The sequence below is a fragment of the Mus pahari genome, chromosome 4 (genome assembly GCF_900095145.1).
Source record: "Mus pahari chromosome 4, PAHARI_EIJ_v1.1, whole genome shotgun sequence".
Classification (NCBI taxonomy): Eukaryota; Metazoa; Chordata; class Mammalia; order Rodentia; family Muridae; genus Mus; species Mus pahari.
Genome location: NC_034593.1, coordinates 55,613,067 through 55,638,458, shown reverse-complemented (window position 1 = coordinate 55,638,458; position 25,392 = coordinate 55,613,067). Strand labels below are relative to the sequence as shown.

The window sequence follows — 25,392 nt, the reverse complement described above, 5'->3', positions numbered from 1 at the left end:
TATGTACTCAAGTGAGCTTCTGAAAGTACTTCACTTTCAGAACCAATTGATTAACTAATTAGTTAATTAATGAATAACTTCAAACAATCCCTGAGCTGTGTGGATTTTTTGATCTTGGTATGATAAATTAGTTTTGCAGCTGAGCTTCAATTCCCTAGTTCTAACCATCTTTGGGATGTTTGCTTGCTGAATACCTCATGTAGAATTCTTAAACCTCTTTTGAATTAACCCCAAATCAGTCATCTCCCCACCTCTATGCTATGCTATATATGCCATATATATATATATATATATATATATATATATATATATATATATCACTATATATGATATATGTGCTATATATTATATATATGCTATATATGATAATTAGCATAGATTCTAGGGATTGAGTTCTTGGGTAAAGCTGTATTTCTTCCACCCATTCGCTAACTATAATCCCTTAGCCTGATTTCTGATACCTCTTTTCCATGCTTGTGTATACCCAGCTTCCATCTTCATTTCCTGCTGATTCATTCATTCCACTTGCTTTCTCTTTAGACATACTGCTCATTTTTCAGATTACAACCCCTACAGGCCCTTTGGCATTAGCCAAAACATTACTCCAAATATCAGTGGCTTGTCCTTTCTCGGGTTAAATGACAAACTCTTTAGTTTGGTCTTGAAGCCATCCTTTTCCTATTACCCTATCTACATCTTTATTTGCCCCTGTTCCCCCAGACAAGCTTACTCAGTGTGTCTGAATACTTCTGTGTTTCCTAGCACCGAGCCTTTGCTTCTGCCCTTCTCATCCCACGTTTAGGATTCCCCGTGTTTCTTTTCAGTTTCTACAACTCAAGGCGTAGAACCCATTGCACTTCTTCCCTAAGGTTTTGTGACTTCCACCTATAAGGAAACCACCTCTCTCTAAGCTCCTCTGAGCTTACTGTCTCACCCAGGGTTTGGGGTTCAGGATTTGAAGCTTCTCTGCGTTTTTCACTGTGAACACTTTCTCTGTCTGCCCATCAATTAACTCCTTTTAATGGAGTACAAATATTTACTAGGTCTAAGTCCTCCTCTCCCACAAGTTAGCTCAGTTCCTGTTTAACTGCCTCCATAGTCACTCTATCCGTTCCGTGTCAACTCATCATTCTATGACAGGCCATGTTCTTTCACCCAAGCCTTGACCCTAGCCCCATCCACTGTAGTCCACCCTGTATTCTGTAAGCAGATCAATGTTCTCAAAACATTTCAGCATTGTGTTTTCCAACCAAGGTTTCAATGTAGTCTTTTACATTCAAAAAAAACAAAAAACAAAAAACCCAAGTACAATAACAAAAACTAGCCTGGATTCCATAGCATTGTTTAACCTGGTAGAGCTCATGAAATTTCTGTCTTTATTTCCTCACATGAATCATTTGGCCCAGTCAAAGCAGCTCAGTTTTCTGCTTCTGAACTTTGACCTGCTTGTTCCAACCCTGGTGTCTGCTGCTACTATATCTTTTGCATTTTTTTTCACCCTTTCAAATTCCAGGCCTTTTAAAAGTCCAGTTCAAATCTTCTACCTTGACCAAAAAAAAAAATTCCCCACAATCCCCAGGAGAGCTTATGTTGGAACAAATTCCATTGCTCCCAAGAAGGTAGTATTCTCACGGAGTCAAAACACTGTTCACCCAAGACTCATCAGGAAGAATTCTAGTCTTAACACGAAAGGACAAGATAAGAAATCCTTAAAATGGTAGAGAAGAAAAATATTTTTTGTACTTTGAAGAAAATCAAAATATGATTGCAACAGAAAGTAAATCAACACCCCCTATAAGAAGACTGTTAAGTAGATGAAAAATCCCAGAAATGTGGATTCTGAACACACTAACTGAAGATCTTGTAGAACTAAACTCAGCACAAGTTTTGGAGCTTTTGTGGCTTTCAGAATTGAAAGCAGTTGTAAAGGTCACTGATGTTTGGGGAGGAGTCCACTCCTTCTCTCTCAGGGAAGTGGGTGGCTTATGTGAACACCATTTGACTGTACAGACTACTGAGAAGTTGTAAAGAAGTAATGAGCTTGCACAATGAACAGTGGGAGTAGTAGGTAAAGCTTATTGCTTACTTAAAATACCACATACTCCATCAAACACTTTGAATAAATATGACGATGTTAGTTGAAATTCTGTTCTGAGACCAAAAACTTCAGTCCTTAAGTGCTTGTGAACTTCTCACACATCCCCATTAAGGGAAATCAATTAGTATTCACTCTCAGGCAAGCATTTTGTTTTGTTTTTCTAATCCTAGAGTCTGCACTAGCCCTAAGAAACAGCATTTAGAGACAAGCAGAGAGCTGAGAATAGGCTAGCTCCATCCACTGCTATTTGGTAAATCCCATTGACCAGAGATCTCTCTGAGTATCAGTGCTTCTAATCACTTCAAAGAAAGTTCTGTTCTGTCGAATATTTGTGGGGGCCATAGGCCAAGGCAAGTCACAGGCTAGCACTTTTAAACTAAGTCTTTGATGAACCTTCCTTTAATCTCTTAACATAGGCTGGCTCCCATTTTGCACCTTATCCTCTGGACCTCCTCTGTCCTGACTTTTCTTTGAAGTCAGCAGTAGCTATGTGGGTAGAAGGGCCACAGGAAACACTCACAACTGTCAAACCAGCTGCAATGGTCTTTCTGCTTTGTGCTGTGTTTTGAATTGCTGGGTGTCCACAAACAGCCACACCCCTGTTCTTCAGATGGCTCATTAAGCATCAGTTTCTCACTTCTGAATAAACAACTGTGTTTTAAAGTCAAACAAAAGTATTTACCTCAATCAGTAAGCATAAAAAGGCAAATGTATTGATACAGAATGTAGTTGAGCTGGTGTAAAGTGGGTGAAAAATGCTACAATGTAAAAAGCCCCATGTAAAAGCCCAGAAAGTCTAGGAGAACAGAGGCCATAGAACTTATTATAGCTATATCCATGGGGAGGGGGTGTGGGTGTGTTTAATTTTGTATTATTTGCTTATCTTTATTTCCCAATTTGTATTAGATGAATATGCATTGGTTACCCTTGCAATAATGAAAAAGTTAATTTTTAAAATAGTCACATAGAGAAAAGCAAAGTAATCTTCCATTAATAATGAGCTTATTTCTTATAAGTGACAATTCTGAATGGTCTGGGCTGATAAATGACACATGATTTTTTTTCCCCTAACTAATCTTCTTGTAACATTCTCCCAACTTATTTGACTCAGGGAATTTAAAAACAAGCTCAGCCAGCATCTGGGAAGTCATTAATTACTGTATTCATTACGGAGGGTGTATTATGTGGCTTGGAGATGGAATATAAGCTAGGGAAACATTTTGGTCTTTAAGTCAGAGACACTTGCTCTGAATTCGAATGGTCTGCTGCTATTCAGTTGTAAATGATTAAGTAATTCCCATAACACTAGCAGCTAGTAGATGTGAGAGAGGCAGTGAGAGAGAGGGAAAGGAAGAGGAAGAGGGAGTGAGATGGGAGTGGAGGGGAAGAGAGAGGGGGGGAGGGAGAGAGAGAGAGAGAGAGAGAGAGAGAGAGAGAGAGAGAGAGAGAATGAAAGCTTTTCATGGCCTGGCCCAGAAGGTTGGGCATGTGATTAGCAGAGCCCAACCTTAGATAGAGGCAAAGCAGGAAAAGTAGGAAAGTGATTTTTTTTTTTTCTGTCTTCCATCATCTCACCCATTCTGTGTCTCAAGCATGGCTTCTTGTATCTCCATGCCTCACACAGCAGCCTGGTTTTCCACTTTATGCAGCAAAAATTGTGCTCTCTTTGTTAACAGCCAAGAGGCACTTTCGTTGGCATCTCAGGAGGATGCTTGGCCATCCAGAAGAAAGTTGGGTACACCATTCTACCAGTCTTTCAGATATGGTTGTGTATGGTGGGGTTTCCGTTAAAATACAGAATGCTGGGGACTCTGCTTCACCTATCTTAAGAAGAGAAAGTGCTGGGGATGTGGCTCAATGGCTAAGCACTTGTCCAGTGAGATACTGTAACTCCAATATTGCATGAAAGGTGGGGGCAGTCTTTGGTCTATCTTTGAATGCCATGTCACATGGTCTCTCCTTTTCTATCTGTTCTCTGCTTTCCAGGAATACTAATAGTATGCTAATTAAAATTGGGTTTTAGGGCACTAGAAATGACAAACATTTTAATGTTTATATGTGAACATTTCCTAGATGACAGTTTTCTGGTCCCGAATATATGCACTAGTTTTAAAAGCAAGCCCCACATTTGTCACTTGCTCCTGGGGCAAGTGTCAGTGAAAGAAAGGAAGCCAAAAATCAGGATGACTGTAGTAGCACCAGATGAATACAGCACACAGCACAGCAGTACTTCCTCATAGGATTCATTTTTTAAACCTTGATTCCTACCTAGCATCATTGATTCTTTCCCAAAAGAATGGAGAAAAAAAATCCTTTGTAATTTCAAAGCAAATATGGGTGATTCTTGTTATTGATGGGGGTTCTGGTGCATAAAAACCAATACTGAATTTGTGTAGAATGAACCTACACTTGATTTGTGTGTTCCTATGCACAAACCTCACTAAGTATATACCATTCACCCCTGACATGGCACTAAAGGCCTGGACAAAGGCCCTTGGTTATGGTCTGCTCACTTGGCACAGTGAGGATGGGTGTGAAGAGACATGGAAAATTCGTCAGTTTTTCCCACTTCTAGGCATAGCTGTGATGAAGCCTGAGTTGTTGACTTGGGGTTTAAAAATAAATTGTAGTGACAAGGCAAATTATCAAACACAGAGTTCACAAATAGTTAAGATATTTGGATTTTTTGGAAACATTTATGAAAATGAAGGAAATGAGCAGCATAAACAACACCTAGTATATACAACATTTATTTCTCAATTACTATGTCATTTAAAAAACTTTCTGTCATTATGAATTAGATCAGGTATCTGTTTATAACACATACACCAAATAGACATCTCTCTTTAGTCTGTGGCAAATTTTCTCCATTGACTATTCTTGTTCTGCCCTGAAGAGGGGATTAGGGAATTGCACAGAAGCAAAAATAAAAATAAAAATAAATGTGCTCAGCTTGTTCTTTTCAAATGGCTCTAAGCCTTCTGATACCTGGTCCCAAACAACATTTTGACTTTAGCACCTTAAAATAACTGGATTCTCTAAAAGTATCCAAAGGAGGTCAAGGAAAAGTTAAGACAGCTAGCAGAAGACGCTTCCTGTAAAAACTTTAAGGCATTCATTTATGACTAAACCTTCTTTTTCCCCTCAATAAGGGTCTTATTTACAGAAAATAAGCCTGACATTACTTATGAGGCAACTTATGCTAAGTAAAAGAAATCTCCTTTGGCAATAGTCTGAAGGAAATGGCGACTCCATTCCTCCCCTGCACCTCCACCTTTGCCCTCAACCAATGTAAAGGCAGAGCTGTAACATTTGGAAGGAACACAGGGGGCACAGGGAAATGGAAAGTGATCACCATTGAGAAGGCAACAGCATGCAAACTAGAATCTAGAGGACCATTCCTGAAAAGAAAATGACCCCAATACTAATAAGAATCAAACAGCTTTCATTACACACACTCTGGATTCTTTCACAATCGGCTTCTAATTTCTAATGAAGAAAATCCTTGCTTCCAAATTGTTTTGGGTTGCTTTGACTAAAGAAAGACTGGATGTGGAGATACTGAATTAATCTTCACACTGGCATGTCTCTAAGTTCAAATACTTCTGCGAGCCACTCTTTATGCTCTAGCCCATGCAATCTCAATGCTAAGACTTAGCATTGTTTAATTGGTCAGCATGGAGAAAAGTCTTCATTTGTGTCTGAGACACTATAGCTTAGTTGTTGTAGTGCTTACCCAGCATGTCCAAAGCCCTAGGCTGCATCCCTAGCACCACTTATAGCTGTTGTGGTGGCCCAGGTCTGCAATCTCAGAATACATAGGCAGAGCATGAGGACTAGAAGGTCGAGCTCACCTACAGCTGCACAGCAAGTTCAAGGATAGCCTGGGATACAGAAGACTCTGAGAAAGAAAAGGCAGGGCCACACAACTATTCAAACTCTGAGGAAGGATCTGTGGAAAGCCTTTGTACACAGCCAATTTACCTTGTACATCTGTGCTCTCAAGAAAGAGATCTATTTTTGGTGCCCTGCCTTGAAGAGTAATTAGTCTATAGCTGTACTTCATATACAGATGCTCTGTAACTTATAATAGAAGTGGATCCTGATAAATTCATCAGACATGGAAAATATAATTATGTGGCAAACACATTTAACACACCCAAGCTATGTAGCATGGTAGCTTAGTCAGAGATGTGATCACAAGGCTGCCTGGGAACTCGCTGCTGCCGCTGGCCAGCATTTTGGGAAAGTGTCAGACAAGCTATCAAGCTATCGAGCTATCACTAACGTGAGAAAAGACCAACATTCAAAGTATACATTCTAAAGAGGACTTACTCCTTTTACATCACTATAATGGAAAAAGAAAAGAAGTGTAAGTTAAATGGTCATAAAGTTTTCAGATACTGGCTAATTCATATCCAGTGCATAGGCTGTGTATTACTTACCCTTCATTGCTGTGACCAAAATACCTGACAGACATTGCTAGAGACAGGATTTGTTTTGACTGAGTTTCAGGAGACAGAGCCCGGTATGGTAGGGAAGGCGTGGCAGAACAATTCAGTACACAGCACAGTGGAGCAGAAGCCAAGAGAAGAAGATGGCCACTCTGGCTTTCTTCTTTTTTTCACCTTGTATTTTGTCTGGGAACCTAGCCCATTTGAGAATGAGGCAATCCACATTCTAGGCAGGTCTTCCCCTTGATTTACTCCTCATTAGAAACACCTTCCAACATATACTCAGAGCTGTGCCTCAACCACTAAACTGGTAATTCTCAACCCGGTGAAATCGATAATAAAGACTAACTATATCAATACAGATAGGAACACCTATACATGCTCTCTTGCACATACACACAGGCACAAGCCTATACATTGTGAACCTGGAATCCATACACCATCAAACTTAAGACAAAAGGAGAATTAGAGGGACTTCAACAACATTTAAATGAAATCATAATAGTAGCCAATGTTCACCAAGCACTTTCATAGAAACTTTGAAGTTTGTATTCATTTAGATTTTCACAGTTTGTTATCATCTTCATGTATAAACAAACATTCTGGATAAGTTATTTGCATCCCTAATCACACCACTTGTATATGAAAAACTAGATCAGACCCACAATTTGTATTTAAGTAGATAATATAATTTTAATTTAAAAGAAACCTATGCACAGAAGGGTTATATGCCCAACGCCACAAAGGTGAATTGAGATGGACTGTCAGTCTAATTTAAAGCTAATGCTTTCCATATACTGTTTTTCTGTGGTAAGTCCAGATAAAATGCATGAGCGTGCATGCGCATGCGCACACACACACACATACACACACACACACACACACACACACACACACACACACACACACACACATACCTCAAGAACCTTATAGAGGGTTATAGAGGGAAGAAGAAAATCCAAGCTATGTTACTTAGCTAAACACTCAGATGAGTTTATTTTCTCCTAATATACAAATAGTTAGATTCAGTTTTTCACCTCATTTGGCCCTGGATTTCAGTACCCTCAATTCTAATGGTCCTACAATGATAATCTGTTGTTGGTTGTCCCCAAAATAAATGAAAATCCTTAGGGTTATCTCGTAGTCCATCTCAATGACCGGCTCACAGCCAAGAGACCGCCAACAGTAATTTTTCTCTAGGGATTCCTTCAACATTCCCAAAAAAAATGCATGCTGATGATAAAGAAAAGCAGTGTGATGGTGTTACACTTAACTTGAAGTGCCAAGTGTCTAAAAATAGCTTTGCTTTTCCAGGTGTAATTTGCATTTTGAATCCTAAAAGACTGCTGGCAAAAAAGCTATTAGGGATAATACTGTCATTTACATGATATATCACTTAAACCAAGTTACCAAGTTTGCTTATAATGATAATGAATAACAATGTTCCTTTTTAAACACTAACACTGTGAAAGGTCATGAAAAGTCTTCACTGTTCCCTTGGTAACACTTGAGGTAGATCCCAAGCTCCTAGACACACCCATGTACCTCCTGTTTAAACAGGTTATTTTGAACCTCAGGTTGGTCAAAATGACCAACAGACTTCAGTGATATGCAATTACCAAGAGGAGCTCGAAGCAGCCTGCTCTTGCATCAGTTTTTGCTAGGGAGTGGGTACAAAGAGAGGTCAGGCCAGGTCAGGATGCTTCTGGAATGCTGTTAAAAGGTAAAGTGGTTCTTCCCTAGTGAGTGCTATTAAAATGCCTATCTATTAATAAGCCAAGAACTGAGTTAACATAAGACTGTTTAGCTCCACACATTCTTTTTTTTTCTGTGATGTTTGTCAACTCTTTTTTTTTTAGCCAATGTTGTTTTACTTTATTATTATTTTCTTTATTTACATTTCAAATGCTATCCCCGCCCCTGCTCCCCTACCCACCCACTCCCACTACTTGGCCCTAGCCTTCCCCTGTGCAGGTTCATATAAAGTTTACAAGACCAAGGGGCCTCTCTTCCCAATGATGGCCAATTAGGCCATCTTCAGCTACACATGCAGCTAGAGACTTGAGCTCAGGGGGTACTGGTTAGTTCATATTGTTGTTGCACCTACAGGGTTGCAGACCCTACAACACCTTGGGTACTTTCTCTAGCTCCTCCATTGGAGGCCCTGTGTTCCATCCAATAGCTGACTGTGAGCATCCACTTCTGTGTTTGCCAGACACTGGCATAGCCTCACAAGAGGCTGCTATATCATGGTCCCTTCAGCAGAATCTTGCTAGCATGTGCATTAGTATCTAGGTTTGGTGGCTGATGATAGGATGGATCCCCGGATGGGGTAGTCTCTGGATAGTCCATCCTTTCATCTTAGCTCTAAATTTTGTCTCTGTACCTATATCCTTTCATGGGTATTTTGTTCCTTATTCTAAGGAGGAATGAAGTATCCACACGATGGTCATCCTTGGATTTCTTGTGTTTTGCAAGATGTATCTTGGGTATTCTAAGTTTCTGGGCTAATATCCACTTATCAGTGAGTGCATATTTAGTGACTTCTTTTGTGATTGGGTTACCTCACTAAGGATGATATTCTCCAGATACATCCATTTNCCCAAGAATTTCATAAATTCATTGTTTTTAATAGCTGAGTAGTACTCCATTGTGTAAATGTACCACAGTTTCTGTATCCATTCCTCTATTGAGGGACATCTGGGTTCTTTCCAGCTTCTGGCTATTATAAATAAGGCTGCTATGAACATAGTGGAGCATGTGTCCTTATTACCAGTTGGAAGATCTTCTGGGTATTTTAACTAAGTAAATAGTCCCTTTCTATTACAGAGGACCTAGAGGATTATGCTAAATGATTTGCCTTCTCCAAAGGAAAGGTTGCTTGCTCCTCAGGAATAGAGGATACACTCTGAAACTTTTCATTTTATTTCACCAAAATTTTTGAGTACCATCATTAACCCAATATTATTTGTCACCAAATAAACCTTAGAGGGAACAGATGAAATCTCAAAGCTCAGAGACCTGCAGGCTTCCATCTTAAACAAGACCATTTTCTTTATATTGCGAGTGAAGGGAACTGTAATACACTTTCTGTTGTGCAGCTATGAAGGGCTCCTTGGTTAGGCTTGGGGCTCATTTCCAATTCTCTAACTTACCCAGTGATCAAGTGACAAGAAAATTCCTCCAATTCTCTAACTTACCCAGTGATCAAGTGACAAGAAAATTCCTATTCCTACTTTGTATGTCACCTAAGGTTAGTTGTTTGCAATATGCTCCTGGAAACAAGATAGATGTTTACGTATATGAAGGAGGATTTGAATTGGCATTTTATGAATAAGGAAGACAGGGATAGAGGACTGTGGGTGTTGAAAGCAACCATGCTTAGCTATATAAAGGCATCCCAAGTGAGAACTCAGGAGTTTAGTTAAAAGAGAGCAGAAATCACACTGAGAATCATGGGAGCAGAGCAAACTGGCACAGAAGAGACAAACCTAGGCTGATGGAGACTTTGATCCTAGACACTGGCAATTCTTCTCCATGTAGATAGGTGAAAACTGTCCCTACAACAGAAACATTGTGGGCCCAGAAGCATGCATGACTACTGAAACTGTTTCCTTATTGGCCCAAGTCTAGCTTAGGACGAAGAGTTAGCAAGGCAAATGAAATGACAGGGAGAAGAGATAACTACTAGTAAAAGAGATACATCAGTCAGAAACGTGCATCCTTTACAGATTTGTGCAGAAATAAGAAACCTGATTTTCAGACAGGACTACAGGAGACTGAAAATACCTCTTTCCTGTCCAACTTTGTGTATCAGGTGCCCTGACAAATCACCTAGCACAAGTGGCTGGGCACTTTAAGATAAGGCATCATGGAACATGTGCATATATTCCACCAAGTTCTAATAATTCTGTGCCATGTACCTTGTAAGTTGCTGAAAACAGGATGATGAGTAAATCAAAATTATTAAATTTACATTTTAGTAAGGCACAAACCACACATTGTTCAACTTATACTTCTGGATGAAGTATATAATGTACTCTGGTACTGAAAAAGGTCTCTTCCTGGTACAGCATTCAAGATATCTGAGAAATAACTCAGAATGTATCTTGAGATGACCCAAAGAATATTAAAACATTGGTAACTCTAAGAACACTCAGAATAATGATTTGAATCCCACCACCCTGTACAATAAAAACTAGTCCATAATAGACACTCCAAAAAAGATCCTTTGTTCTCAATTAACTTATCTCTATCTGTTGTTTATAAACTAAAACCCACACATAAATAAAAGATGTCAAATAGAAAATGACTTTTATGTGCTCATTTAGTTAAATAGACACTATCTGAAATTTTTGAACTTTTTTATATAATTGGATTTTTGTTTATTAAATAAGGCAAAGTGGATTCCTCTTTTCTTTAAGACTTTATGAAAGATGAAGGAACAGTTCTCTAAATTAACTGTTTGCCATTTATATAAATGGGGCTCGGGGAGATTGTGTCAGAGCAGTCCAGTGAGATGGAATACTGATTTAGATAGATTGTTTAAGTGATCAAGCCTGGAAGAAACTCCTTGCTAAGAGCAACAGGAAGAAGCAGGTCACTGAGCGAGCAGAGGGCAGCTGGAAGGAAGTGACAAGTCAGCCACAGGTGCCCAGCCCTGAGGAGCCTGCAGCTCTTCAGCTCCTGGGGAAAGGTTACGAGGTGAGGAGTCCAGCTAGATTCAGTCTCTCGGATCAGAAAGACAACAGAAACTCACTGGCCAGAACTGGGGAATGAGCCAGGCATGAAGACCTCAAGGGACTAGACTAGAACCCACAGATGGGAGCAGAGGTCAAAGGCAGACAGGCACAAGGCTGACTGGATATGGAGACACTGAGTCACTGACCTTGGACCCAGTGAGTTCCAGGCTGGAATGAGGCTGAGCTTGCCCTTAGGCCCCACATGGAGTGTCGCCATAATGTCAGTTTTCTGCATCTCTCCACTTGTTTTCAATGACTTTGTATTCTTAGCCTTAGCTGGTGTGTAGTATCCTGAGTTTCACAACAGGTACTTTTTAAAATGGGTACATTTCCTATTCTGGCTTTCAAGGTTTAGCTTGTGTCATTTCTCCTCAACGTACTGTCAGAGAGTGGCTCCAGAATATGATGTACGCTGTTTTCAGAAATTCACAGCTATGTGTATATTACATTATTAGAGACAAGGAAATATAATGAAAATATATTTTTCAGTCACACATATTGTTACTATTTTGATTCTTGGCTTTCAGTTAAGATAATTTTTAATTCCCCTACACATGTGTTTTTGGAATTATGAGCTCATTTCAGTTCAGAATATTGAAGGTAGAAAAGGCATCTAAATTTCATCTGATTAAATTCATTATACCAGAAAATTAAGCCAAAGAACTTAACAGATCTTGTGGGAAATATTTGTAAGTAATGACTTGATCACTGGTCTGATTATAAGTCTTTGGCAATTTGAGAGTTCTGTAAGAATTCCATTTGCTCTAGCGAGAGGGGAAACTTTTGAATCAGAGCTGTGCAACACTCTACACAGTGGAAATCTGGTCTGAGCCATAGCGTGGCTCCTTGGAAGAGTGACAAATGAGAGCAAGGACTTAGAGGTGCCAAGGTCTAAGACACCCAGTGGAAAGTTTGCTGAGAGCCGTATTTGGGACCTAGGGAATGAAAGGCACCGAGGGATACAACTTCCGCTGACAAGTCCATGGCCCACACAGTCTGTAGGACAAACAACACAAAGATCAACACCGAAAAGCATCGCAAAGGTTCTTCCTTCAGTGGAAGACAGACAGCTAGATAGCTGGAGAGGGAAAAGTTAGGTGGCAAAGAGCTGAATTCCGTACCACTAGAGTAGGTACAAAGAGACTGCATCTCTACCCCGGCAGGGAAAGCATGCATATACCCAGGTTCTTCACTGGGATCCATGAATGCCAGTGATCCAAGTGGCATTCCTGAGGGACAGGACATCAATTCTCTTCATCTCCTTATACATTTTACTTTTTGCTAATTTTTCAATTTTTAAAATTTTTGTCTTACTTTATCCTTCCCCATGTGTATGTGTAGGATATACAATTTTAGTCTATTTCTCCTTCTTTCTCCTTACTTCATATCTAATTTTGTAGGCCAGCTTTGTCCTGCCTTGGTCCTGCACTGTGTTCTCTTCCCTTCTGTTTTGTATTCTTGAGAATACAAGCTCTCTCACAGGTATAGGTGGGCTCGGGGTTGTGGCCTCTCTACCTCGGTGTCCTATACAGCAAGGAATGTTTCTGTTTGTCGGATGTGAATTTGCCACTTTTTCTTCTTCCTCTTTCTTTGGCTGGAGCGGCCCCACTTCTCCCTGTCCTTACTGTTCCCCCCCTTTTCTTACTTCTGTCTCCTCTCTTTTTCTTTACTGCCCAAAAGCCAATTTGTAGTCCCACTATGCTTAATCTTTTAAGGCTAGCCCTTTGAAATGAGTGTCTTGGTATGTACTGTATTAAGTGTTCCTTTGTTTGCCCAAAACTTTTGAGGTTAAAGGAAGTGATTGATTTCAGTTGATTACTACAGGGCTATCCATCAGTTATGGTTGCTTCTGGGCTTAGTATTCTATTCTCATGGATTAGAATTAATCTAATTCACAGAATTAACTCATGAAGATGGCTATATTACCAGAAGAGTTACAGAGTCAGTGTCACTCCCATCAAAATTAAGGATAGTCATCACAGAAATGGGAAAAAATTCTAAAATTTTGAACAGCTGAAGCAATCCTGAGCAAAAATGAACAGTGCTAGAGGTGTTACAGTGTCACAAAAACATAAATTCATTTTATAACAGAGTGACAGTCACAAAACCAGCATAGCACTAGCACAGAGACAGACATACAGACTAATTGAATGGGATAGATCACCTGGCTATAAATCCACACAGCTACAATCACCCAACTGTTAACAAAGGTGCCCAAAATATGCATTGGAAAACAGATAAATCAACAAATAGTTCACAGAGAAGCATGAGAAGAGCTAGATCCTCTCTTTCACACTACCCAAAAATGAGCTCACAGTGGGCCAAGACCTTAGTGTAAGGCCTGCTAGTCTGACGTTGTTAAAGGGAAACACTAAGATAAGGCACAGGCAATGACTATCGAGAAAGAACTTCAGTAGCTCAAGAATAATTCCAATAATTTACAAATGGGATTATGTGACCAAGGAAGCCTCTGAAGAACAGAAGCAACAACTGCGTGGGGACAGCTTCTGGCATGGGGGAAATCTTTGCCAGGTACACATCTGGAGAATTGATATCTTAAACTATAAAGGACTCAACAAAGCAATCTAATAAATAATAGATAAATGAAAGAACCACAAGGACAGTTCTCAAAAAGTAAAGTACAAATGGCCAATAAATATATAAAATCCTTATCTCATAGCTGCAAGAAGCTCCAATCCAAAAGGACATTGAGCCTCCATCTCCTCCCATCAGGATGGCTATTATTATTCTTAAATTAATTTATTCATGTTTCATCCCAATGTCAATCCCTGTTATCTTGCCACCCCCCTTGTAGCCCCTCCCCCTCCCCTTCTCCTCTGAGAAGGGGAACCCTCCTGATGACCACCCCTCCTCCCCCAGAACATTAGTCACTGCCAGACTAGGAACATCCTTTCTCACTGAGGCCAGATAAGATGACCCAGTTTGAGGAATGGGATCCACAGGCAGGCAACAAATTCAGGAGCAGCTACCCTCTAGTTGTTGGGGTCTTGCATGAAGACCAACCTGCATATCTTCTACCTATGAGTGGGGTTGGGGGCTAGACCCAGTCCATGATTACTCTTTGGTTGATGGTTCAGTTTCTGAGAGCCCTAAGGGTCCAAGTTAGTTGACTCTTTTGGTCTTCCTATAGAGTCCCTATCCTCTTAGAATTCTGCCTACCAAACACACGGGGACAAAGATAGAGCAGAGATGGAAGGAATGGCCAACCAATGACTGGCCCAACTTGAGACCCATCACATGTGCAAGCACCAATCCAATCCCTGACACTACTAATAATACTCTGTTATGCTTTCAGATAGGATCCTGGCATAACTGTGCTCTGAGAGGCTCCTCTCAGTAGCTGACTGAGACATATCCAGACACCCACAGACAAACAGTGGATGAAGCTCAAGGGGTCTAATGGAAGAATCAGGGTAGCCATTATTTAAAAAAAAAAAATTGCTGGTGAGGATCTAGGAAAAAAAGACTTTTCCAGTGTCCTATCCAGTGCTGGAAGGGGTGTAAATCAGCACAAACACAATGCCAGTTATCCTAGATGTTCCTAAAATACTAAAAACCACAAGTATCATATATTTCAGGTAGGCCAGGCCTGAAAATATATCCTAATGGATCTAAATTAGCACTGGACATTGAAACCTGAAATCCATATGTATCGAAGAACCATTCACAAAAGCCAATACAGAATCAGCCCAGGTTTCCACCAACAGAGGCCTGGATACAGAAACACAATGGGGTTTTATCCAGCCACAAAGAACAAGGAAATGATGGTGTTTGCTAGTCGTTCCCTGATAATTCATTTCAGCAGGCTTCCTGATAATCTCGCCAGCACAGTGACTCTGACCCCTTCATTACCTTCATGGCTAAAACACTGTAATCAGACTCCTGGGGTGGGGAATGGAGGGGAGCAATCAGACTTCTGAAATGCAACAACTGTTTGTTTTTTAAAATTCTGAAGAATGATCATACCTCTGAGAAATGTTTAAACAAACACTTTAATAACTTTCTGATTAATTTTGAAGTTTTATCTGGAGTATATAGAAAGATACATTTAAATGAATCATTAATAATTCTATTATCACAGAGTCCCATAGCAATATGCCACGCAGTAGGCCTGCCAGCATCCTCCCTGGACATGCTGTTTATGCTTTTGAGAGATATCACCACCCGCAGCAGCAACATGTGAACCAAACTCCTAATCTGCGTGAACAGATCACGTGGCCCATCCCGTGATTCTCAAACCTCAGTCCATCAGCTAAAGCTTCCCTCCCCTCAGAAAAGTGGCACCCTCAAGCCCGCTCCTAGATGGACGCGAAGGGTGTGGCTCATGAGAGAAAAGAGAATCAGACAAGCACTTCTGGAGGCAGCTTCTCCAAGAAGATATGAGGACATGAAGCTTCAAAGCCTGTGCCTAGAAGGCTCTTTCTAGTTCTCTGGCTTAAGCAAAATGGCTTCCGTTGGCGCTCTCTTGGCTGTGTTCTGCCCTCTAAACAGTACGCAGTGACAACAGGCGAAGCTAGCGTTCTATTATCACTGTGCCAAATCTGAGTCAGCACACTACAGCACTTATTAAGGTTTCTGCCATTCAGTCCCCCCAGCCTCACCTGCTTTATCTGTCATCTCCTGACTCCTGAGACATTCATCGCTGCTTATTAAAGGCTTTGGCACCCTCCTCGAAGTCTGCTTGTCCACACCTGTCTTCGCAGGTGGCACTGGGGATGTGTGAACTACTGTTATGATCCAGCTAAGAATTTCTTGCATCTCTGAACACCCTCAACTGTCACCTTTACTCCACATTTTATCCTGTTTTCTCAGCATCCTGATGTGACTGTCTGCCTTTTCTAGGGTTCTCCTCACCTCACATTCACTACAGCTTGCTGTGAGAACAGATTTGTCCTCTTGATACAAAACTGTGAAGTGGGGAACACTCAGTTTCCTATGCTTCCAGCTCCATGTGTGCACTCATTCGAACCATCACTGACTCCAACACCCATTAAGAGAGGAAGAACAGAGGAAGAGGAGACTCCTCTGTCTAAGAGGCCTGCTGGCCACATTCCCCCCAGACCACTTTTGCTTGCCTATAGAGATCACCATTTCTGCATCTTCCACCAGGATCCCTGACTTCATTCTCTCTGTTTTAGTATTCGCCTACTCTGACTCGCAGCTGTGTTCAATCCTATTTTGTAGTTACTTCAATTTTGACATCTGTATTTCCAGTTGCTTGAGTGACTTCTCAATTACTGAATTTTCAGTCTCTTTTGAAGAGTTTACATTTACAAACATGTTGCTTTATAAGATGTCATTCTGGGCTATCTCCTTAATGGAATCTCAACCATATTACCCATGGGCTAATGACTTTATCTTCAGCCCCAACATCCGTGAACCTCACTACACAAACAAAATTCAAGTACCTCAAAGTTAAATGGCCTCAAGACAAATTCTTGCCTACAGTCTGCCCTATCTATTTATACATTCTTCCTTGGGTATGTTGGCTTGGTGGGTGGTTTCCCCTATTATGCAGTTTTCCAAGTCAAATGCTTGCATAATGTTTTCTTTACTTCTTTTTTTACTACCTCACCTGTTCATCTGAACTCTATGTCTAATGAACTCTATAAAAATACCCAATTTTATGCATTAATATATGTGAGTACTGTAATCTCAGAACTAAGGCAACCATAATCCTCATCGAGGGCAGGATAAGAGGCTTAGTTCCTTCCCCTAGCCATTCTTCTCTTACAATAAAATACACAGTGATCGTGCAGCATCCGAAATCACATCGCATGTCTTGTTTAAACTTATCCTTCTCTGATTTTTCCATTGCTGTAGAAAGGAATTCTAACTACCTTAAAATGGATTACACAGCAAAGATGATACTCACCTCACTACGGATTACACAACACGGTTGATGCTCACCTCACTTATCAATGCCAACATTCAACACTTCCCCATTTGTCACCACCTCAGCTCCTCATACCCATCTTTTCTAATGTAGTCTTACATGCATCCTTGCAGTGCCTCAGTCTTGCCATATTCCCCATCATACTCTGCTGTGTTAGCCCTCCATATGTCTTTGACTTTGCTGGTCTTATCAAGCTCTTCCTCAATGAAAAGCTATTCCCTGCTCTAGGCAAATATTTACCTTCATATTAATAACATAATAGGATGTACCTTCTTTGAAAAGTACAGATGTCTAGGCAATTCCTATGTGCACTAATATCTATGTATCTATGTATGTAATATCTATGTAAGTTGCTTTTCCTCCTAACAGAAAGAACACTAAAGTGGAAAGACAGTCTTGTGTCTATATGGGCATATCTTAAAAGCTTCTCAAATTATTCTACTAAGGTGCTTTAGTAGTTGGAAATCATGACTTCTTTATTGCTTTTCAGACTTCTTGGCACAGAATTTGCTAAAAATCACAACTGCAAATTCAGTAAGGCTTGGGTATGAGCATTTCGGAAAGTTCCCAGCTGATGCTGATATGCTTTGTACAAACACTATACTTGAAAAGGGGATTCAGTCATTGTCCTCCTGCCTCAGCCCTCTTACTTACTTTTAAACTTTAATCAGAGGTGAAGGAAGAGCAAGTCTTAAGGTCCAGCATGGAAAAGCACAAAGTAGCTTGGTTTCCTAATGAGGGTGGTCACTGGGAGGCTCTTTTGGGTTATTTTTTTTTTTTCCTTTTTCTTTTACAGAAGGAGGACTTCAGTGCTCATTTCTGGGTGAGCTCATTTTAACCTGGCCAATGCCTACATTGCCCTCCCCTATGTAAGTAAGACTATGACTGGCAAAGAAAATATCAAGAAAGGATAAAACATCTTTAACAGTATCCAAAATTAGTCTCTTTTTTTCTCTGGGGTTTTATGTGAGTTTGTTGTTGAGTATGTGTTTCTACTGTCATAACATTTATTTAAAAATAATTTTATTTGATTTGATAGTTTTATTTTATTTGATTTGATAGTTTTATTTTATTTGATAAAAATATTTAAATGTCACATTTGTGATATATCTGAAATAAGATGGTAAATAGAATATACCTAAGCTTATACCCATGGTGCGGCTCCCCCGGAAGATGAGCAGTATGAAATGAGCTGTCACTTGTCTTTGCTTTAAAGCTGTAAAACGAGGCCTTTCTAATTCCAGTTTTGCAGATAAGGAAAATGAAATGCAGCAAGCCTAAAATGACTTAATTAACATCACCCACCAATAACACAGGATGTGGCCAGAACTTACATACTAGCTTTCTGATGCTAAAAGTTTCTTAGTGGAAAAAGAAGTCAGGAAGCTTTCAGATGGCTGAGCTTGAATTATTCATGACACTTACATCTCTTTTAAAACGAAGTTTGCAAACTTTTCCTACACATCTCTCTTGCTGGAATTGATTCTTTTCATCTGATTATTAATTGGTATTATTCTTAAACTATGCATCAACGAATAATCAAAGTGGGTCTCCTAGTTTGATTTATGTTGCTTTGATAAAAACGAGAACTACAACTAACTTGGGAAAGAAAGGGCTTATTTGGCTTACAATTTACAGTACATCATGGAGGGAAGCCAGGGCAGGAGCTCAAAGCAGAAATCTGGGTACCATGAGGGGATGCTGTTTTCTGCCTTGCTTCCCTGCCCTGCCTCAGGCATGTTTCTTAAATGGATCAATCCCACCTGTCCACAGTAGATCCTGGATCGAGCCCTCTCACAGTGATCAACAATCAAAATACCATCCGGGCTTGGTGGTGCATGCCTTTAATCCCACCACTTGGGAGGTAGAGACAGTCAGATTTCTGAGTTCAAGGTCAGCCTGGTCTACAAAGTGAGTTCCAGGACAGCCAGGGCTATATAGAGAAACCCTGTCTCAAAAAAACAAAAATAAATAAATAAATAAAATAAAACAACAACAACAATCAAAATACCCACAGACATGACCACAGGCCAATCTGAAGGAGGAAGTTCCTCAAATAAGATTACTTCTTCCTACAAATATCTAGGTTTCTATCAAAACAGTGATAGTGGCATTTCAGAGATGTATAAAATAAATTTCTATTTGTTTGATTAGAAAGAAAAGTTTGGGCTAGGAAAAATACTAAAGAATCTAGTTAGTACAAAGAGGCCTATAACTGCAGGTTTTGGCTGACTTCTATCAGTCAAGTTGAAAACAGGCCTTTTGCATCATACCTGCCTTTAGAGGATAATCCCTGATATCTGTTCCCTGGTGGGTGTTCTATGTGTGCCTACCAGTCTGCTGTGAATCAGATCATTGGCATAGATGGTCACATATCTCTGTAAGTTAAACCTCAGGTGATGGCTACCATGCTTCCAGTACCCAATCCTGAAATAATTTGAACTGCTTGGTTGGGCTTCCAGAGACTTCTCATCAATATAGTCCTAATGCAGTCAGGTAATGATGGACTCATTCCAAGATATGCACTTAAGTGATTTCAGAAGACATTGTACAGCACATTCACGCAAACAAAGATGATTATGATGTTACAGAGCGATGTGCTCCTGCAGGATGTACACATGTTTATGTTGTATAGGGACCTCATCATTGATTGAAGTATCAATGCTCTGCACATGACTGGCCATACAATAAGAGCCATTCAAAGTATACTTTCTAGCTAATGTTTTGTAGTGAAAACTGGGTAGTTAATCTTGTGAGTCAATTCTCAAAATATGAGAATTGCTTCTCATATATGGATTTCTTTCTCACACTTGGAGAAGGTATTTATTCTCCCTTTCTGGAGAATTCCTTTAGTAGGTGTGATGAAAGGTTGTTTTAAAAGAGAGAGAATATGAGCGTCCGGATTTCAATCAGTCTAAGAATCAGAATAAATATACTAGGACCTTCCTCCCCTTCTCCTTTTCTACATGGTTTTAAAGAATGACAATTTGCAGGACTTAAGTTCGGAAATTTTCTTCTTATGATTCTTTTTAATGTTGTATTTTCAACTTCTCTCATATGACATATTAATTTTATCACCCTGAGCTGCAATCAGCCAGCAAGTTTGGTAAAATCATCAGGCTACCTTTTGCTGTGCAGGATAAAGCAGGACCCTTCCTTCAACAGCACATGTTTGCTTCCATGTCTCTCACTCCTCAGTGTTTATAAAGCCAGGACCCTTATAAAATCATTGACTACAGTTTACATTCAGCATATGTACAAATACATGATCTTGACAGCCTTAAAGTTGACATTTGAAGTCTAAGAAAACCTACTAGGTACTAAACACTAATTAATGATTAATTTAACTTATCTTATTTTTATCCCTCAGTCACACATAAAAAGTTATGGCACACTAGTGTTTTAACTTTTTCACAGATGATAGGAATATGTGTTGCAGAGGGGTTGGGGAGAGTTGGCTCCCTTTCTTAAAAAGGATTTGAATGATAGATGTTAATTTGTTAATTTTGACTGGAGACATTTTGCCTTCAGCTATATATATATCAAGGAAGTCCCTGAAAGTAAGTTTCTACATGGTACATTGAAACCAACAAAGGCCTGCTTTAGTGGTCCTTTCTCCAAGGCACGTTCTGTACACTTAACTGCCTGATGATTTTTTTCAAACACATCATAAACCAGCCTCATCTGCTCTAGAAGCTTGGTATAAGGCTTGCAAACTCTAAGACTCAGCTTACAGTCCTTCCTGTATTTGTGTACTTCCCCATTTCTCTGCATGGAGTAATCATTGTGATAATGGGCAGATGGCAGAGACTAAGTTCTTTAGGGAACAGAGATGCCCTGTTGCTGCCAGAGGTGAGTTAGTGCTAAGGTACTTCACCTGGGGCACTACCACCATCTGGCATTTATAAAAATGACCACATATTGGAATATTCATTTTGCTTCAAGGTTGTAGGTCAAGGCATACAAAAATGATAATTAAATCAGAATGTGAATTCATTATCTCTCCATGATAAATATTTCAACTGGACAGAGCATCCCCTTTCCTAGTGTTGATAATTAAATACTCATCAAAGTTTGCTTGGTAAGGACAGAAGTAAAGTAAAAGAAAGTCCCAGATTATAGTCTGTCTTCCCTCTTGCTCCATCCAAGTCTTCATGCTCTCCAGGCCTTTTGCCCAGGGTTCTCTGGCAATTGTACAGTGTGTCAACTGTATGATAGAAAGTTCTCTCTTCTGAAGTCCATGGCTCTTGTGTCTTAACCTGGATTATCTAGATTCTATATAGTTTAGGGTCACTCTGCCAACAGTTGCTTCTTTGGATCCTCCTGTTTGGCACATGGATGTATCCTTCAGAGGTGCATGTACTGAAATTTAATCCTCTTAAACTGAGCTACGATATCTAGAAATGAGACCTTTATTAGAAGGGGATTGGGATTTCATCTGGCCAAGAGGATGAAGCCTCTATGATGACTTTTATAAGAAAGGAAAGATGCCAGAGTATACCTATGTGCCCTCCCTTTATCTCCTCAGATACCTTAGTAGTTGGCACACATGAAGGCCTCAATTGAGCCACAAGAAATGCTAGCCAGATAAAATGCTGTACTTTATAAAGTAACTCTTTATAATTCTTTATAATTATGATTCAGATATTTCATTATAATGATGCAAAATGGACTAATAATACAGATACCTGCGTGAGTCTGGATTTTTCTGAGTTATGATGGGATCTAAGAGATATTTAAACATTTCTCCATCTAGATTCCATCTTCCTTCATCGTCTTACTTTTTTTTCCTTTTAGCCCCACATACTTGCAAAAGAGAAAGCAACTATGCCTCTAAACTGTTACACAACCGTTGAGTTTTGAAAGTTTCAAACACTCTTGATATCCTCTGAAACAATATAGAGACGTAGTTATGAGTACAGACTCTGGAGCCATGTTGCCTGGGTTGGAGTCCTAGCACATGTTAGTTCACTGTAAGAAGGAGACCTAATAGTACATACCTCAGATATATTATCTTACAGTCCTAGATGTCAGAAGTCTACAAGGGATCAGAGGAACTAAATTCCTTCTGCATGCTCTGGGACACTCATTCTGGACTCCAGTGATAACACTGTGGCTATAACCCTGAGGTCTCTGATTCCTCTGCATGTGTGGTGGTACAGATGCTCTGCTCGCTTTGCCTTATAAGAACCCTTATAACTACAGTGGGCTATCTTTCCATTTCAAACTCTTTAGTTAGCCATGCCTACCCACCCCACCTTTTAAAAGGCCCTGTTAACTATATAAAGTGATGTATAAGGAATATATATGGAATCAGATAGGATGGTGATTATTTTACTCAGAAAATGAAAAGACTGATGACTTCAGGGTATTTAAAACAGTGCTATCCTACTGAAGTTATTCAACTGCCTTTAAAGGAAATTTGATAATATATGAAGACTTTTTCTTTTTGGTTGTTGCAGTGGGATAGCAGAACTTGCTACTGAGCATCTAGTGCCTAGAAACAGGGAGTGCTGTTGAGCATTTTATAATGCCAGCATCCTCTGTGAAGAATTACCCAACTCACAATGTCAGCAATGATGAGATCAGGAAGCTGTGATTTAAAACATAAAACTTGGGAAAATCTTTTTAGTTAGGAAGGTTACAGTGCAAAAGATGTCTGTTTCTGAACTTAGAATTACATACAGAAATCTACAGAGCCACATGCAAACTCTGTCTCTCTAAGTTTTTCACACTGTTAAGTATTAAATAAATGATAAATGACACACTATTGTGCTATAATTTTCAGCCTTGCCTTAACTTGTTATTTGTTGAGTAGTGTTTGTTTTATTGAGGTCTGGCCAATGTTGTGCACTCACATATAAGCAAGTAAAAGGAAGCATTGTAAATATTACTTTATATGTATTACAAAATCACAGATGCTCGGATCCAATATATATAAGACCCACAGATTCCAGTAATCAGTGTTTCCCTCAGTATGGTTTCCTTTCTAGTTCCTAAAGTTTGCTTGCCAGGAAGTTGCTGCACATTGGGAGAACATTAGAACCTCCTTTCAATTACAGTATGCATCTTACCTACTTCTCAAACTCTCAAGAATTTCTGTGCTCAGCTTTGAAGTTTCCATGTCACTTAAAGTGTCTGTAGATTTACTACTAGGACACTCTCCCTTTCTCAGCACATTTCTTCCTGTCTTTCTTTTCATCACCTACTCTACTCTGCTCACTCTTCTGTAATCCTTTCTTCAGTCTAAGATTTTTCTCTAGAGATTTCTTTATTTGAAACAACTTCTAAAAGAACTTGTCTTTTCAGCAACAGAAATGATTTATGGATGTGTGTGTGTGTGTGTGTGTGTGTGTGTCTGTCTGTCTGTCTGTCTGTCTGTCTGTCTATGCATGCACAAGAGCTTGAGAGAGCAGAGTGCAACCATAAGTGTCTGTGAGATGAGGAGCACGTGATCGTCACCTTTTTCTCATGGAACAAAACCGTAGCTCTGTATCAGAAAGTGTCCTAACAGCTTGTAGCCTGACAGAGCAAAGTGATAAGAAGCCCAGCTACACCACAGAGGCCATTTCTGCTTCACTCACACATTTCTGCCAAGGCAATGCTCTTGAGACACTTACACTCACCATCATTTCCAGGTTATACTTTTAAGAATAAAGGTTAAATAAATTTTGGCAGGTCAGTCCTTGCCAAAAATTATTTAAAATTCATATTCTTAAATATCAAACCTATTAAATTATCAACCATGTAAGGTTTCAGGCACCAAATGTCACTTCATGAGGTGGTTACTACTACAGGACTCTGCCAGATTCCTGGGAAATGCCCTCTACAGGTTTATAAACATCAGCCTATGTAGTCAAAGAATCCAACGTCTTCAAAAGCAAAACACAAGGAAGAGTGATAGAAGCGAACAGAAAACCTATAGGTTAAGAGATTTATGAGCCATGTCAAGTGTCCTAAGGACATAGGAACTAACCATTAGAGATCAGGATGTAATTATAAGTTTCTCAAAACAGGAGCATATGCCAGGACAGGCAGAGGGAAGGTGGAATGGGAGGACCAGGGGAAGGAGGAAATAGGAACTTCAGCAACCTCAGCTCGTATTAACTTTTCTGCACTGACCCTAGACATCTCTCAACCAGTGTGTCTGTATAGTTATTTCCATGGGGAATAGAGACATGTTTTTGTTTCTGATTAAAACCACTGGACAGGAAAGTGCATGCTGCTAGGTTGAAGAGCAAATGGCTATAATCCATTCTACAACCAGATCTTTCTTAAGACTCCCTGTGTCAAACACCATGATGGAGGGTGGATGACAATCACAATCGAGACCCAGAGCAAGATATCTATTCAAAAAGCAATGCAGATTGCCAAAGGGCACACACTCAGCACATTAGACAGCAGCATAGAACCTCAGGGTAATTTCCTATCATTATATTGCCAAGTTTAAACAATAACAAAAAGCCAGATAGGAACATAGCTAACTGCCAAAGGTTAAAGAGCATATCCTAGGGTGTTGTACCCAGATGCATCTTTTTTCTCCTTGTAGAAGGGTCAAGAGCTCTTCATGTTTTCTTGCAATACAGTAATTGCAGTGATTTAAATAGATGCATGTGTTTCTGTTCCTTTTCTTTTATTTCTTCCAGTCTAATTATTAATGTAGTCTTAAATCCAGTCTCTTTTCCTCTTCTCTTTTTTCTTTTGGGTACTCAAATAGTCCCCAAGTTTCTACTGTTACCCATAAGCTTGGAGGTTCCAAAGCCAAACTCCCACTTCTCAGGCCCCATTTCTGCCAACCTGCAGTCCATTTTCTAGTGGAAGTTATGCCCGGGTTATAACACACATATCATAATTCATCTCCATGCTTCTGTACTTGTGTGATAGCTGACACCGTCCTCCTCAGTCCCTTGGATTCTACAGCATGTCATTACTTTTGATTCATTCATATCCCACTGGGTTCCACTACAGACCAAGCTCTGCAGCCCATGCCTGCCTGACCATGGCATCTCCCTGTTGCTATCCCCCTCACATGATCTCTTCTCACTGAGCCTATTCACAGTCATCCTTCAGCTGTTGCTCAGTCACTAAGCCATTCAGGACAATACTTCTATAGTGTGCCTCTTTAATTTTATTGCTTTTCAAGAATATTCTCTCTCTCTCTCTCTCTCTCTCTCTCTCTCT

At 39.8% G+C, this 25,392-nt stretch overlaps 1 protein-coding gene across 3 annotated transcripts in view; it reads right to left on the bottom strand.

The window, feature by feature from the left end:
* Positions 1–25,392, bottom strand: part of Mme (membrane metalloendopeptidase) — an 84,769-nt gene that overhangs the window by 53,160 nt on the left and 6,217 nt on the right. The gene's annotated exons all lie outside the window — the stretch shown is intronic.